The sequence below is a fragment of the Anser brachyrhynchus genome, assembly GCF_964034855.1.
Source record: "Anser brachyrhynchus genome assembly, chromosome: 9".
NCBI lineage: Eukaryota > Metazoa > Chordata > Aves > Anseriformes > Anatidae > Anser > Anser brachyrhynchus.
In genome coordinates this window covers 19,347,068-19,362,291 of record NC_137703.1, presented here as the reverse complement: position 1 = coordinate 19,362,291, position 15,224 = coordinate 19,347,068, and the positions used below count along the sequence as shown (strand labels likewise).

Here is a 15,224-nt window from a genome sequence, read left to right as displayed (position 1 = left end):
GGGCAGCGCCGCCAGCCCCGGTGCGCCCCGCCCGGCCGCCGCTCGGGGCCCCGACGGGCGATGCCCGGGGCCGGCCTCAGGGCGCTCCGCAGCCCCGGCGGCGGCCGCAGCCCCGCGGCTCGGAGCCGGGGGGAGCCGGGGGGAGGCCGCCAGGTGCCCGCTGCCCCCGCGCCTCCTCCTTGCCGGGGTGCGCGGCCCCCCCGGGCTGGGCTCCCAGCGCCGGGAGCGGGCCGGGGGGGTCCCGCGGGGGCTCGGCGCCCGCCCCAGGTAGCCCCCGGGGCTGCGCTCAGCAGCGGGCCTGGGAAGCGCTCCCCGAAACAATCGGTCGGGCTGGCCTAACCCGATGAGTTTATTTTAGTCCCCGAGCTGTATTGAAAACATTAGCTCTGCTTCTTGTGGTTGTTTACAGCGTGTTGGTCTCGGCACCACGGCCGCCCTTCTGGAGGAGTCTCGCAGAACTGAGGCGGAGGGAAACCAACACAGAAGTGGCTCGAAAAGCGTGATGGCAAATGATTAATCAAATCCGAGCCAGGAAGGCGGAGGTAATCAATGAGTTTTCACTTATAGTTTACTCGGATGGACATCTTTCTCCTTTTTCTGCCTCTAAGTTCGGAAACCACACGGGGGTTCATTAGCCAAGCAAGCAGCTGCAGGGCTCGCTGGGCTGGTGGGAACTCCTTCCAAATGAGCTCCGTGCTTCTGAAGCGGGGCCCGGCTGTCGATAAAACCGCGTGCTCGCCGCAGCCCCGGCACACGCAGCCTCGGCGGGCACCGAGGCCGGGCTGCGCCCCAAAAAGCCGAGCCCCGGCCCGGTCCCCCGGGGCTGCCGTCGAGCACACGGAGCCCGAGCGCACGGCGCAGGGGAGCGCGCCCGGGCGGCCCCAGGCGTTGCAGGGCGAACGCCGGGCTCCTTTCGGGAAGCCAGCTCGGCTGGCACCTCGCGGTGCGGCACCGGCTCCGCCGGCTCCGCTTTCGGGGCCGGAGCCGCCCGTGCCGGCCCGGGGAGCCGCGAGGTGCCCGCACACCGCCCGCCCCGGGGCGCCCCGAGGGCGCAGCCTCCTCCCGCCACCGGCGGAGGCTCGGGGTGCCGGAGCGGATCCGTGTAAACGCCACAGCCCTGCTGGCACGTGGGTTTGTCACCTACCTTCGTTTAATTGACTTCTCTCTCGGATTTTTTTTCGCACACGACGCGAATAGCTCGTTCGGAGCGGTCACACGGTAACGGAGCGGAACGTCCCGTTTCCCTTTTCACACCGTTTTCGATTAAATTGGGCAGCCCGGCGTTGACGCCTCCAGGAAAGCGAAGCGGCGCGAAGCACCGCAACCTGCGCTCCGGCCCCCGGCCGAGCATCTCCCAACAAACGCGGGCACCTCTGGCTCGCGGCGGGGGCGGCGGGGGCACCGAGAGCCGTGCAGCAACGGGAAATTGGCCGTGGGAGACGGCGGGGAGCCGGTCCCTGATTTCGAGGCTGCCGGGGGAGCTTTCAGCTCGCTGGGAAAGCGACGCTCGCCAGGAGCCTGCCTCCGGGTCCCGCTGCCGGCTCAGCCCAACAGCCAAGTTAGCGCCGCGCTGTTGGAGGTACGGCGCCTGTGTGCCCGCGTTTCCCAACGATAACCGTGATTTTTCGGCCCCTTTTCTCTTGCTATCGTTACGTTCCGTGAAAACCCAAACAAGCAATAAAGGACGGGGGGAAGCCGAGCACAACTTGTGGGGTAATGCCCTGAATTATCAAAAGAGGGGAAAAAAACAGAAAGGAGTCACTTGCTAGGCATCATCTTTTTTTTTTTTTTCAGGTGTTGCTTTTAACAAAATATTCGGGGGGAAAAAATAGAAAAAAACAAACAGGAGGCAGGCTTGGCGATAATGTGCTCGGCTCCCTCTGCTCCCTGCTCCGGGAGGCGATGTCCCCCGCCCGGGGACAACCAAGTGCCCCTCTCCGAGCTGGGCTCAGTGCCAGAAACCGGCGGCACCGGGCGAGGCTGGGAAGGGCTCCGGGGAGCGCCGGGCTTCAGGAGCCTGGGGGCTGGAAGCCCCAGCCCTGCCTCCGTTCGTTTGCAGCGAGGTTTCGCAGAGGTTTTCAGAGGCTTTTCCCGGCGGTGCTGGCTCCTTGTCCCCCGCCGTGCCGGGGAGAGAAAGGCGGCAGCCCCCGGCCAGCCCCGCTCCTTCCCTGGGCTCCCGGCTCGGACCTCGCAGCCTGCCGGGCAGCTCTGCCGGGGGAACAGAAATGGGAACCACTTGTTTAAACATGCCAAGGTCCCCAAATCTCTGCGAGCCATCGCAGAAGGGTTTTTTCCCTTCCCGGAGTGGGAAGGGAGTCAGGGGATTACAGGCAGGAATGTCTGTCTGCTCAGGCTGCTGCAAGCACCGCAAGAGCTCGCCTTGCCTTTTTGTTTTTCCCATCAGTTTTTCCATTCCTAGAGGAGAATTTCTCGGTATCTGAATCAAAGCGCAGTATTCCAACTTTTGCTGTTGTTGTTTTGTTTTATCTTAGCCCCTTTTCATGTTTCCAGTTAAAAAGTGACAGATTCGGTGGAGCTCTCGGCTGTTTCCCATTAGAGGCGGGGAGTTCACCGGGGTGCCGGCCCGATGCTCCGCAGCCCAGAGCACCAACAGGGCCGGGGAGCCGCGGGGGCCCGGGGGCGAGCCTGAGGCGGCAGCGAGAGGAGCAGGGGTCGGGAAGGAGCCTGCGGCGCTCCCGGCCACCTCGCCCGGCTCGGCACGGCTCGGCACGGCCCGCATGGCTCGGCACGGCTCTGCGAGGTTCGGCCCGGCTCTGCGCAGCTCTGCACGGCTTGGCACGGCTCTGCACGGCCCGGCCCGGCTCTGCACGGCTTGGCACGGCTCGGCACGGCTCTGCACGGCTCGGCACGGCCCGGGCCGGCCCGGCGCTGCCCCCTGGCGGAGCCGCCGCCCCGCGCAGCGCTGCTCTCCCGGCCGCCGCCGCTGCCCCCCCGCGGGCTGCGGGCAGCCCGTGCCGTGCACCCCCAGGGGTCCCCTCCGCGCACCGGGGCCTTGCGAGCCCCGCGGGTCGGGAGGGCCGGCGAGCGGGGCGCAGAGCAGCGCCTGGCGGAGCGGGACGAGGTGTCGCGCCAGCTGCAGGGCCACATGCACCTCTAAACGCGTGCCCGATACAACGCACCTCCATAAACCCCCTCCTCCTGCAGCTGAGTCCTGAGCACTGTAGTTCAGGTTTAGGAATCGTTTTGGGCTCGAGTGCTGAAGTTTTAGGTGATAGATCTTCATTTCCTACCCTTAGAGCAGGAAAATCTGCGTGCGGTCTGTTGATCTTGAGCTAAGGAGCAAGTTTGTGATTGCAAAATGTGCAAACAGAATAAAAGGGCCCAGGCTACAGAAACAGCCCCTTCCCCACGCTCGTTCGCTAATGCCCAGACACGGGGGGCTGCCTGCTGCCAGCAGCACCGGGTGCTGGGGGTCCTAGCACAGCTGGAGGTGCTCACACCTCATTAGCTCCCACGCGGACGCTCACGTTATTTGATCAGCTGTCGCCTTTTAGTTGAAAAGGAGCTGCATATTCGTAAAGTATTTGAAGAAGCAGTTTGCTACAGAAAATCCAGTGGGGAGGGTTCCGGAGCAAGCCCACCCCTCTAGCACGTGCCTGGCAGAGGGAGCGCACAGGGGTGGTGCTGGTCCTTGTGCCCCCGCTGGCATCCCCGCCGCAGGACGGGCTGTGGGAGCCGTGGTGGTGGCACCTCCGCTGCCAGCACAGAGGCGTGGGTGGCAGCTGAATCCCCTGAGCCTTTGACTGCCCAGATTTGGCAGCTTCACAAGGCCACCGCCCCTTTCTGTGCCGCCACCTGAATGCCACGTACCACGTTGCAGAGTGTTATTTTGCAATGGAAAGGCCTCAGTGAGGGGAGCATCATATGGTGAGCAAGGAGACATGCCTCAGTTTTCCAGGGCTGTTTTTCCTTTTGCTCTTTCATCTTCTGAGTGATGAATAAAGGGGAGAGCAGAGCCAAATTGTGGAGCACCCACAGCTTGAAGCAGGGAGTGGGTGCTGGATGCTCCTGAGTGAAGGCTCTCACGTCACATCGGGAATTCCAGAAGGAGTGGGAAATTTTGTTGTGGTTTATCTTTATAGCTACTGTTATATTTGTTTACAGTTCGAGCAAGATTGGGGTGTTGCTGCAATAACACAGCGTGCGAAGCAGCCCCAGCTTCTGGGAGCCCCCAGTGAAATATTTCTGTAGTGGTTTCAGGCTGTTGCCCACCCCAGGTGAAGGAGAGCCTCGCTCATGAAGAACTTGCCAGGACTGCAAGCGCTTCGCCTTCACTGGCGCAAATCAGTGCAGAAATAACAGTCAGCTCAGCTTCATTGTACGGGGTGTGGATTCCTACCACTATTGGCACATTTGCTTAATAGTACTTCTTTCTTAACAGAATTTCTTTTTTATTATGTAGTGCTTTGTGTCACCGTGCTGCAGAGCAGAACAACTGTCACGAGTTAACTTTTGTCCTTTTTTTCCCGGAGAGCTGAAAGAAATGGACCATTTTCTGGCCACCACTTGCTGTTTTCCAGCTAGAAGTCAAGGAAGGAGGCTCACCTACTTGAAAGCCAGGTGGGGCAGGAGAGGAGAGGGACAGAAAAGATGAAGCTCTGTGCGTGGCTGTGTTCTCAGACTGCTTGGAGGAGGGTGCCTGTGGATTCGGCACCAGTGGATCTGACACAACGTGAGAAGTGTTTTTCTGTATCACTTACATTGTAGCTGAAATGTGAAATGAGCTCCATGTGGCAGCGGCCAAAGGAAAGAAAAAGGGAGAGGGGAAAAAAGAAGCACTCTCCAAAAGTTTCAGTTATCCCTTGAAGCTATATTACAACATATACTCCCCTAATTGAATCAGTGTGAGAACTTTTCCCCTCCACTTAGATCAGCGCTAGTCTCTGTCCACTTCTCCCTGGAGACGCACACATTTGATACAAAGATGTGCAGGGGACACCCGCACCTAGGGTAGGATTTTAACATTTGGTTTGTGCTTTAACGTCTGAAAAGGAAATGTCAATTCTGACGTGCCTTTTCCACAATCCATTATGATTTTCTCCCTCTTTCCTTCCCTTCTTTGCAGACTTTGCGCCAGGGTGCGATGCAGGAAAGTTGTGTCTGGGTAAAAATTATTGGATCTGCCCTGAGAAGGCAACAGATTTATTGATCATTTCCTGTGGGTTTGTTGGGAGGAATCAATAAAGCTTAGAAATACTGGTGGTGTCTGCGAAGAGCTGTTAGCGTGGCTGTGGGCTCGCTGCTGCTCCAGCCCTGCCACCCGCTGAGTCTCGATGGGGAGTGGCCGGCGAGTGCTTCCTTTTCACCTGTGAAGGACCAGGCAATGCTCGTGAGCCTTGTGAGCCCTCAGTCATTCAATTTGCAGGGCGTTTTGAGAAGAATGGAGAAAATCTGCACCTTTCAAAGCATCATAGCTATTACATAGCACAAAATTAATTGACAGCTCAGAAAGAACAAGCGACTGATACCCGAGGACACGTCTGCTCTCTAAGTATTCACATGTGCTAAACAATACGTGATCGCCCCAAACATATGGCTCTTGTATCAAGTACATGGAATCAAGTTGAATTACGAAGACTTTGAAAAGGTCCTCTGCTTAAATGTACACGTCTCCCTGAAATGTCCAGCTCAGTTTAGTGCAACAATTAAAAACAGATAGATTGTCAGGAGGCATAGACTGGGGTTAGAGTTAATTCAGTATGAAAGAAATGAGTGACTGGGAATGAGGGAGAGGAGCACAAGCAACAGGAAAGAAGCAGGAGTGGGTGGAGGGATGAAATGCTAATCGGGGGGGTAGGGAGAGCCAGAAATAGAAGGTGTTGAAGGAAAGAAGTGAAAAAAAAAATAGGAAAAAATGAAGAAAGGATATGAGATTGGAAAGAGAGGGAGAGTAGCGAGAAAAATAATGTCAATTTTCTTGTGTAATCTGGCAGCTTTCACTTTAGGCGTGCAAAGGACGAGAGCAGACCTAAAGGCTACTACTTACATATGAAAAGTATGTGGGAGGGTCTTCTTTTGATGGTTAGATATTTAAACGCATGCAATTATATAAACGAAACTACATATTCATTGCCGTTTCTCTGAGGATCCTGCACGGTCCCCTGGAACCAGTTTTCCCCACGCTGTGTGTCTGGCAGCACTGACTCCTTCCCGCGTGCTGCGCCGTGAGCCAGGGCTTTCTGCTTCACCTCGCCGTTGTTTTCTGTCCCACTTTCGCAGCTCTGGAGGCTGTTTCTCACCTCCCTGCTCCGTGGCTCCCGGTGAGCTGACAGCCCCTCCGACCTCAGGGCTGTCTGCCGAGGTACCGCCATTGCTGGCAGTTGCTGTTTCCTGACGTTGATATTCATGGCAATATTTTCATTACACGCTGGCTCTTCCCACTCTTGTCAAATGTTTTATTGTTGAATCAGTTGGGTATTTTTATTCCATCTCTCTGCCTGCAACCTGCTGGTAACATTGGCATTCATTTTCAGAGTTTTTTTTTTTTTTATTAAAAAGTCACTGAGTTATAATTTAATCTAAGGCAATGCTGTCTGATAGTTTAACAGTAGTAAATATTGATCAGAATCTACCTCTGCCTCCTCTAAAACAGGCCCTTTGTTGTTTTAACGCCATCTCCCATCTTTGGCTTGGGGGCTACTGAGCCCATGGGTTGCATACCTTTGACTAAGAGTCTTTGTACTTGTGCCCAGGAAGCTGTGGTCTGTGGTTGTATGAAAAATAACAGGTGCAAAAATGGATTTGACACAATCATCCACCTAGCTTCAGGAAGGCTGTCCCAGGGAGCTGGGAACAACAGATGAGGCTTCTGCCTCCGGCAGGTTGGTGCGATGCCCACATCCCTAAGAGAGCTGAGCATCCTCAGGAACTGCTGGAGCCTGCTGGCGCTCCCTGCTGCCCACCTGCCCGCACACCGGGCTGGCTCTTCTCAGCCAACCAAATAGACGTTTTCTGGGTTTTCCTAGCTGATCACAAGATTTGTTTCAAAGCTGCCCAGGGGCCCTGAATGTGATCCCTTGCTTCAGGTCAAACTATCACATCCATTGACCTCAATGTCATCAAAATTTGGTTGTGCTTTCTGCTGAACTACCCACTGCAATGGCAGTCTGTACGCATGTACACAGACAGGGGCTGTGGGTTTTAAGCCTGTTTGCCAGATTGCTGCTAACACAGATAACAGAAAAATATTTGCCATCAGCCATCTCTCCACAGACAGTGTGTTGTGGATAGCAGAAAATGCCCTTGTCTTGCACATTCAGGGATTTGTTGCTGGGTGTCTACCTGGGTGAGCGTTCCCATCCAGCTGGCTCCCAGGCTTGCACTTGTTCCCAGTTTTCTGTGAGCCATTCCAGCTCCATTTTGTCTTGCTTTAGAGGTTCTGCCCAGGGTGTGAGGGCGGTCAGACTCCATCAGTTTTCTTTCATAAACTGTGGAGAGCTTCCTCTTCTCCAAAGGCAACTTCAGATCTTTCTCTGATTGCACAGGTCCCTTGTCCCTCCAGGGAGGGCACCCTTTCCCGGAGTCCAAGGGATCAGCATGCTTGGTGATGGAAACTTGATTTCCTGGTGCTGTTAGAAATGGCGTCTTTGCTTTTTGTTAGTGACCTGCATGCTTAGTTCATGTGCCCAGTTATAGCTCACATTGTTCAAAGCACTTTTACTGAGGTACAAGGTTTTCTAGCAAAAGCGTGGCTTACAGATTTGTTAAACATTATATCGTTAATTTCTATTTTTTTCTGGGGAAAAAAAAAAAAGCTTCCAACCATTTCTGGACTGTTTCTGAATGTCTTCTCTGCTGTTTTACATAAAAATATGAGAGGAATTTTACCATTTTCGCCCAGCTTTCAACCCATTTTTCATAATTCTAACAGTTCTGTTATTTTGTAAGAAAAGAAACAGAAACCTGGATGTTTAATATTTAACAATGCCTTATTGTCTCATTGCTCTTGGAAAAGGGAATGGAAGAGGAAAAACCTCCCATGCAGCTATAAACAAAGCAGAAGGAAGTGAGTTCACTATCCACGGGAAAGCACAGCTCTCCCATGAAGGAGATTTTTATTTCATTTGAGGGAAATGCACCACTGCTCCATTATGAGCGCTTCTTTCCATTAGGCTGCAATAATGAAAGTCTTGTCAGGAAACCCCAAATCTGCCCTTTACATACCCTGTGCACCTTGATAGTATTTCTGATGAAGCTAGTGATGAAAATGGCTCGTAGTTTACAAAGGTCGAAGTCAATGGTAAAATTCTTATTGAATTCAGCGATGCAAACTTACACTTGCTAGGGAGAAAGAAATACTGTATTCTTCCTTTCCAGAGGTATCACTTTTAGTGTCTGCTCAAATCCCACCCCTGCTCTTCAGAGCACCCCCCTCCCTCATCCAGCCTCAGGTATCCCTTTACCTTGTCCTCATCTTCGACCTGCCCCTGGGCATTATAATGACCAAGACACCCTTGGTCATAGGCATCAGCAAGCCACTGGAGGTCAGGGTTGTTACCACTAAATACAGTTAAAAAAAAAAAAAAAAGTGAGTTAAAGCTTTTGAGGAAATTAAAGGGACGGCATAAAAATAACACCAATGTTTTAATAAAATGAGAGAGAAATAGAGACAGAACAAAACAAATCAACCAGATAAAAGCTTCTTCTAGAGTCAGGCTGAACCAAAAGACCATTGGAGAATGGGTTCAAAATGGTTAAAAAAAAAGTCTGCAAGCTCAGTGATCTTTTTGAGAACAGCAGAAAAATGGCAAACAGCTAAATAAAGTACAGAGTTATGGTCATGGCTACATAATGCAGAAATGAGTCATATCCTCAGTTTTAGAGCCTTAAGTGAGTAAGAGGAGTGTGTGTAACACAGCACAGCATGAGCTTTCTTGGGGATACCTGCAACATCTGGCTCAGCATGACTAGAGAAAGGGGCTGTGGTAGCTTATTTAATGTCTCAGGTTTGATAAAGCACACATAAAACTGAGAATCCTAATTTTATTCCCTTTCTTCAGTGCTCGAGGGCTCTCTGTGCTGTACTCCATTTTCAGGTCACCACTTGTCTAATGCTCCAGACAGAAGAGCTGGCCCCAAACCCACTGAAATAAGTCATTCTCTGGAGCACCCAGGTAAAGCAGCATGTTGTGCCAGGGGAGGCACAGCGTGCCAGGCAGCAGAAGGGGCTGCTCGGATGCAGCTGCCACGTACGAGGCATTGCAGCCAGCACAGGTCATGCATTTCCCTTTGCAGGGGGGGAAATTGTTAGCGACATCTCCACGGAGACCAGCACCAGAAATACAGGTGCAAGAAGTTTAAATTTTGTACTCAGAATGTGAAAGACCTGAATGGCAGCGCTTGTTAGTGTTTGTAGTGTTAGAGACCTTATACTGAAGAAAAATCCCTTGAGACTCACTCCTGGAGCACTGAAGAGGTCAGTTCCCACTTACATGGATTATATTGTGGGTAGGACAGGGTGGAGAACTTGCATTCACAGAGGAACCTTAAAAAAAAGAAAGAAAGACTATATGACAAATATATAGAGAGAAACATCAGATTAAACACCGATTTGGCAACAAGAATTTCTTTTCCTGCTCTGCAAGGAACTCTAGAAAAAGGAAAGAAATATTACTAGTAAAATCAGAAAAGATACAAAATAGTCTTTTCTTTCTCATATACTTAGTTTATTTTGTTCCTGTATTTAGCTGCTCTGGCAGTTTATAATTTCAACATCAGGAAAATGTGAGAGTATTTGAGTAAAGTGATATGCTGAAGTCAAGAGGCTTCCTGCCAGCAGAGAAGAACTGAGGGCTGCTTGTTTAAAGGATGCTCTGAGGTGGTTCAGCTTAACCTGGTGCTTATCCCACAGCGAAGTTCAAATTTGACTCCAAGCAAATTTGTCCTTGCAGTTTTCTCAGCCTGAGGATTTCCACAGCTGCTGTAGCTGCCCGACCAATGTACAGAGCGGATTTGTGCCCATGGCCTTGTAGGGAAGGGAGCAATGGGCCAGTCTGGGGGGCTGTATAGACACCCTCGTGAAAGCCAGCATGTCAACAGCCCGTGATAACGCCGCATCAACCCATGGCAGATATTCCCTCTCTGAAAGCTCCTCCAAGAGGAGGTAGGTGATGTCACTTATGGGGCAGAACTAAAGGTAGTATGAGGACATGGGAGCTCCCAGACAAGCTCCTTTTACACTGAGTTTTGGTTTTGGAGAAGATGCTGCCCTTCAGACACACATTTTCTCCTTTGGACAGTATTCAGCATCTCAGTCCCATTGCTTAAGGCCCACGGTAAGGTAGTGATTATATCTTCTGTCATGAGAAAATGTTCGGGTCACAGTTGACTTCTTCAAGGTCATATCCTTATTATTCAAGCCAAATGGGAAATGTTAATAAAGTGATTCCCTGGCCCTTCACTTCCTGAGAAAATGCAAATTTATCAGAACAAACACTTGATTTAATTATTTATTTAATTTTCACACTGAAGATTCTCAGTATGTCAAAATATTCTGTTTCCCATCCAGGAGGAGAAAAGAAAGTGTTGATATCTCAAAAATTTGGGTTGAGTTGGGTTTTGTGGTGATACAAACATGCAGAAGGAATATGGCCAACCGGCCATGTCTAGAAGTGTGAGAAACAGTACCGACCGCAGGGAATGACCCTGCAGTGCTTTGGTTGGAGTGACTCAGCACTACTGACTGTCAAGAACTGACCCTGGGCAGGTTGGCCGAGCCTTGCGACTGCTGCTGCGCTCGTTCGGCCACACCAGCTGCGTCACCGATGGTTTCCCCAGCCATAAGCCAGAGGAAGCAGGCAGACAATAGCTGCAGTGGTAGGAAGCTTTCCAGCCTCACCCCTGCTTCCTCCCTGCAGGAGGGGTATTACCTGCCTGTCTGCTCCTCTCCGCCAGCTTCACCTTCCTGCAGTTCTCCGGCTGGGACAGAGGGAGCTGTCTTCAGAGTCCTGCAGAAATGAGATTGTTCTCAAGTTATGTTTTTGCCAGTGCACTGTTGCAAGCTCTGTAGAAACTGAGGCAGCATTAATAGCTCTACTTTTGCCATATGAAAGAAGGACATTCGGCTCTAATACATCAGCAAAAGTTAAAGCAGTTTCTGCGTTCTCTGTTACACTATGCATCAACGAGAATGTGGTAAAGTGCTTTTTTGTACTGCTTAGCATCTGACATTTCAGCACATCTTGTAACTGCGCATGGGGAGAGCACGATGTTGCTATATTTGTACTTGCAGACTTGGAACGAGAATAATATCTGGAGAGATGTGATGTGCACATTGAATGTTTTCCAGGGGGCTGAGGAAATCCAGCACAATGAAGTGTGAGCTGCCTTGAAACTTCAGGTTGCTAATGGAGGGAGGCAGAGCACATATCATTTTTGAAATGGAACTGAAAATGTAGAAACTTGTGCCTGCTTCTCCAAACCCTGCTTAACTGTGGGATCACACATACCATAGTAAAACACTGAAATAACAGTAGATGCTTTTTTTATTTTATTTTTTTTTTCCGAGTTACCCTCAAAATACGTTGTTCCTTAATTTTGTCTCCTAGGATGTCAGTGGTGGAGACGGGACCTCTCTCTAGTCATTTTGGGAGGGAGTTGTTGCTGTTACAAGAGCTATCCTTAGGCAAGCCAAGCTTTTCCTGCTGAGGCCTGGAGGGGCTGTGATGCAGCACGACTTTGCTGCAGTCACCTTACTTCACAGCAGCACAGTCTCTCCCCATACTTCTGTCCCAACTGTTTTCTGTCAGATCCCTTCTTGCCTATTAGTGAGGTCTCTGGAATCACCACAAGCTTGTAGTCAGCAAAGCTACTCCTGTTGTAAGTGTCAGGGCCCTGAGGGCACTAATAGGCCCTAATTAGCCTGATCAGCTTTACCTGGAGTCTCCACCCCACACCCCTGCCTGTGGACCCAGGAACCCAGTTCAGCTCCTTATGGGGCCTTCAGCCCTGCCTGAGCCCCACGATGCGAGTGCTCGTTTCTAGCTCAGCCCCAAATGTGCTTGGCCATGGATCCTGCTGATCTGGACCCCAACTGATGTGGTGATGTCCCAGCTTGGCCTCTGACCTGCCTTGTTGCTGTGGATGTGCCTCACAGACTGCCACAGGGACTGGTATGTTGGTAACGTAGTGAGGAAGCAGCTGCCTTTTGATATGGGAGGTGGGCCCAACATCTAACCTCACCATCCTCCTGAGGAGGAAGCAAGTTATGTCTGGAAGCAAAGAAATTCCCTCATGTGAGGTGCAGGAGTTCCTTCCAGGCAGCTTTGTGCTGGGAAGGGCAGTGTGTCTTAGCAGGTGGAGATAAACTGCAGAGAAAAATGGTAAAACTCTCCTGTCTGCTTTCCACTGCTTTTCAATATTTATTCTTAATTAGCTTATTTGAAAGTTGTTTCTCCCTTCTAGGTTCCTTTCTTTGCTGTTCTCTGGGTTCTGCTTTGTCTCTTTTTAAGAGTAACATCATTTCCCAGGTCTCCTTTGCTTCTTCATTCACCTGTGCTTTGCTGGTAGTATTTCTTGTTTCCAGCAGAGGATGCTAAGGCTGCTCTTAAAGCTAGCAGGGCTCCAAGGCAGCGTGAGGGTGGCTTGCTTTCTCTCCTTCCAGAAGGCACTTGTACTCACGCATTTCAGATAAGCCCCTAGCTCTCAGGGGCTTTCTGCCCCAGCTCAAAGCTGCTGCCCAGGCTGCCAGGGGAGGTGTCCCCTTCCTCCTGGCATCCGGCCCCGTTCCCTGCCCTCCCGCACAGCCGCCTGGGCTGCGGGCTCAGAGGGGACTGCACGTGGGGCCACGAGAGGTCATAGCATGGGTAGGTGAAAACACAGACACCTGGGATGTTCCTGGAGCCAGGATATTGGAAGGACTTCTAATATGTCTGTTAGGGTGGTGGGTTTTTGGTGTTTGTTGAGGAGCGGTTGGGAAGATTCTTGCTGAGCTTGTTTCATGGTGTCAGACGCTTGTTTTCTCCCCCTGCCATGAGGAATTCCTTTCTCTGCAGGCCTGGAGCTCTAGCCCTGAGCAGTGGCTCACAGCTCGCACACTAACAACAGGCCCGTTGGCAGAGCAGAGCCTCAGGCTGCTGGTGGCTGCCTGCAGACGGTCCCCCAGCTGCTGACTCCTGCAGTCCCTGCGTTGGGCCCATGTGGGAGTTACAGAGCGCCCTTTGGAGGCACGGGGGGGCTGTGACGTGGCTGCTCCCGGTGGAACCAGCTACCGCCTTTCCTGCTGCTGTGGGCAGCTTTTCGGGCGCCTTCATCCCAGGGTGCTGAGCTGCCCGGTGCTGCGAACCTGGGCCCTGTCAGGCAGTACCGCACTGTGCCTGTGTTTCTGGCAGCGAAGGGGGATCTGCTGCTGCCATCTTCTCTGGGCCTAAGAGAGGCCTAAGGCTCCTCTGACAAATTGGTCTGCTTCCAGACCTGGCAGAGCATGCTTTCTGTCATGTTTTGCTGTTGTTTTGCCGTTTAGGCTGGAGCATTTCACTAAGTAATTCCATGTCAAAACCTCTGCCTTGGCCGTGCAAAAGAATAAAGAGCTTCACGTGCTCAGTTATCCACGCTGTTCTCCTTCTGCTTGTGAAACTGTGGCTGTGCCAAAGGACCTTTGGGAAGTTTTCTCTGAAACTGACAAACACCGGTGCTGTGTAACTGAATGCGATGCTGTGGAGGTGAGGGCAGCGCTCGCTGAGGCGTTACCGTGAGGGCTTTCTGCTGCCCCTCGGGCTGAGGGCACGCCGAGCTCCGCCGGCGGGGCCGGGCCCCGCGCCCCGGTACCCGCAGAGCCGAGGCTCGGGCCCTGCGTTGGCTCCTTCACCCCGCGGGGCCCGGCTGCGGCCGCCAGGGGGCACCGCGGGCCTGGCGCGGAGGCCCCGCCGCCGAGGGGCTGCCGAGGCCCTGCCGGGCCCCCGCCGGGGGTGGCGGCGGCGGGGCCGGGCCGGGAGCGGCGCTGCGGGGCGCTGCTCGTGGGGGCCGGGGGCTCCGCTGCCGGCTGCGGCAGGGCTGGCGCTTCGGCTGGTGCTCGGTCAGAGAGACGGGGTGTTGGCGTGTGGTGGTCGTGAGCGACATCCTCGTCCCGTGGCAGCAGTGCTGCCTGCTGGAGTCCTCAGCCCTGCTGGCCTGTGTGCCGGGGGGGTTAGCAGCCTCCTTCGCAAATACCCAGCCGAGAGGTTACTGCCCTTGCCCCAGGTGGAATCGGGCCGGCTTATAAAAATACATCTGGTCCCTTTCGGACACAGCAGGCGTCTCGGCTCAGGTTAAATCTCATGGGAATGGGATCCACGGGTTAATAATATGCTGTAGGGAAAGTGATTTACCATTTTAAATATTTCCTTCAACGTTGTGTTGAAGTCTTCTTACTCTTCTAATAATAGAAGAGGGTAACTAGTTAATGAACGCTTTTTATTTAAGTTTCCTTAAGCACACTTTCTATCTAGCCAGTACCAGTCTTGTCAACCTGTTTCCACAGGCAGGCCTGTGACATCTGCAAGGCTGTGCTGGGGTGTGTGAAGCTAGTGACAACACCCCCTGGTTCCTAGGAAGAACAGTGATACTTCTGAACCCTTGTTGATGGTTTCTGAAGTCGTCATGCTTATCATCAACTCTGATGCCATTCAGTGGAAAAATGAAAAGGTGACTGACTTGGCCACGGCTCTGAGGATGACAGTCTTCCGAGGCCTTATTCAGTGGAAGGTCTGTGTCCCAGTGATGGTCTTTAAATCAGCAGTGTTTTTGTTAAGGACAGAGCCACAGGATTTTGGCCTCTACTTCAGGAAAACAGAGATGGCGAGGAAGGGCTGGGAGCAGGGCCTGCAGAGCCCAGCCCTTGTGCCTGTGAGGAAGCAGCACCCAGGAGCGTGGTGCTGCTGGCGGGATGTGCTGCTGTCACTGCTTGGAGCTGACAGCAGGGACTCGAACGGTATGTTTAAGGTCAGTTTCACAATGCACTAAGCGTAACCAGGACTTGTGTTACTATCCAGTCATGCTACTGTCTAGACTCACATTAGATTATTGTGTGAAAACACACTTCCTTTCCTCAGATTTGAGTTTTCCACTCTTTTCATTTCCTTGCATAGCCTTGCGTTCAAACATGAAGACGAGAAAGAGACAAGTTCCCATCTACTGCATCAATCCCGTTTATTCCAGGGTATGCTTATACTGAGTCTTCTCTTATTCACCTCTTTTCAGGACCTGAAAAGTTTCAGTCTTTCACTCTG

General features: G+C 52.4%; 1 protein-coding gene across 2 annotated transcripts in view; it reads left to right on the top strand.

Moving 5' to 3' along the window:
• Positions 1-11,997: 11,997 nt before the first annotated feature.
• Positions 11,998-15,224, top strand: part of PIK3CB (phosphatidylinositol-4,5-bisphosphate 3-kinase catalytic subunit beta) — a 109,274-nt gene continuing 106,047 nt past the window's right edge. For both annotated transcript variants that reach the window (XM_080605185.1, XM_080605183.1), the window contains exon 1: positions 11,998-12,131. The gene's annotated coding sequence lies outside the window, so the exon portion shown is untranslated. The remainder of the gene's footprint in view (positions 12,132-15,224) is intronic.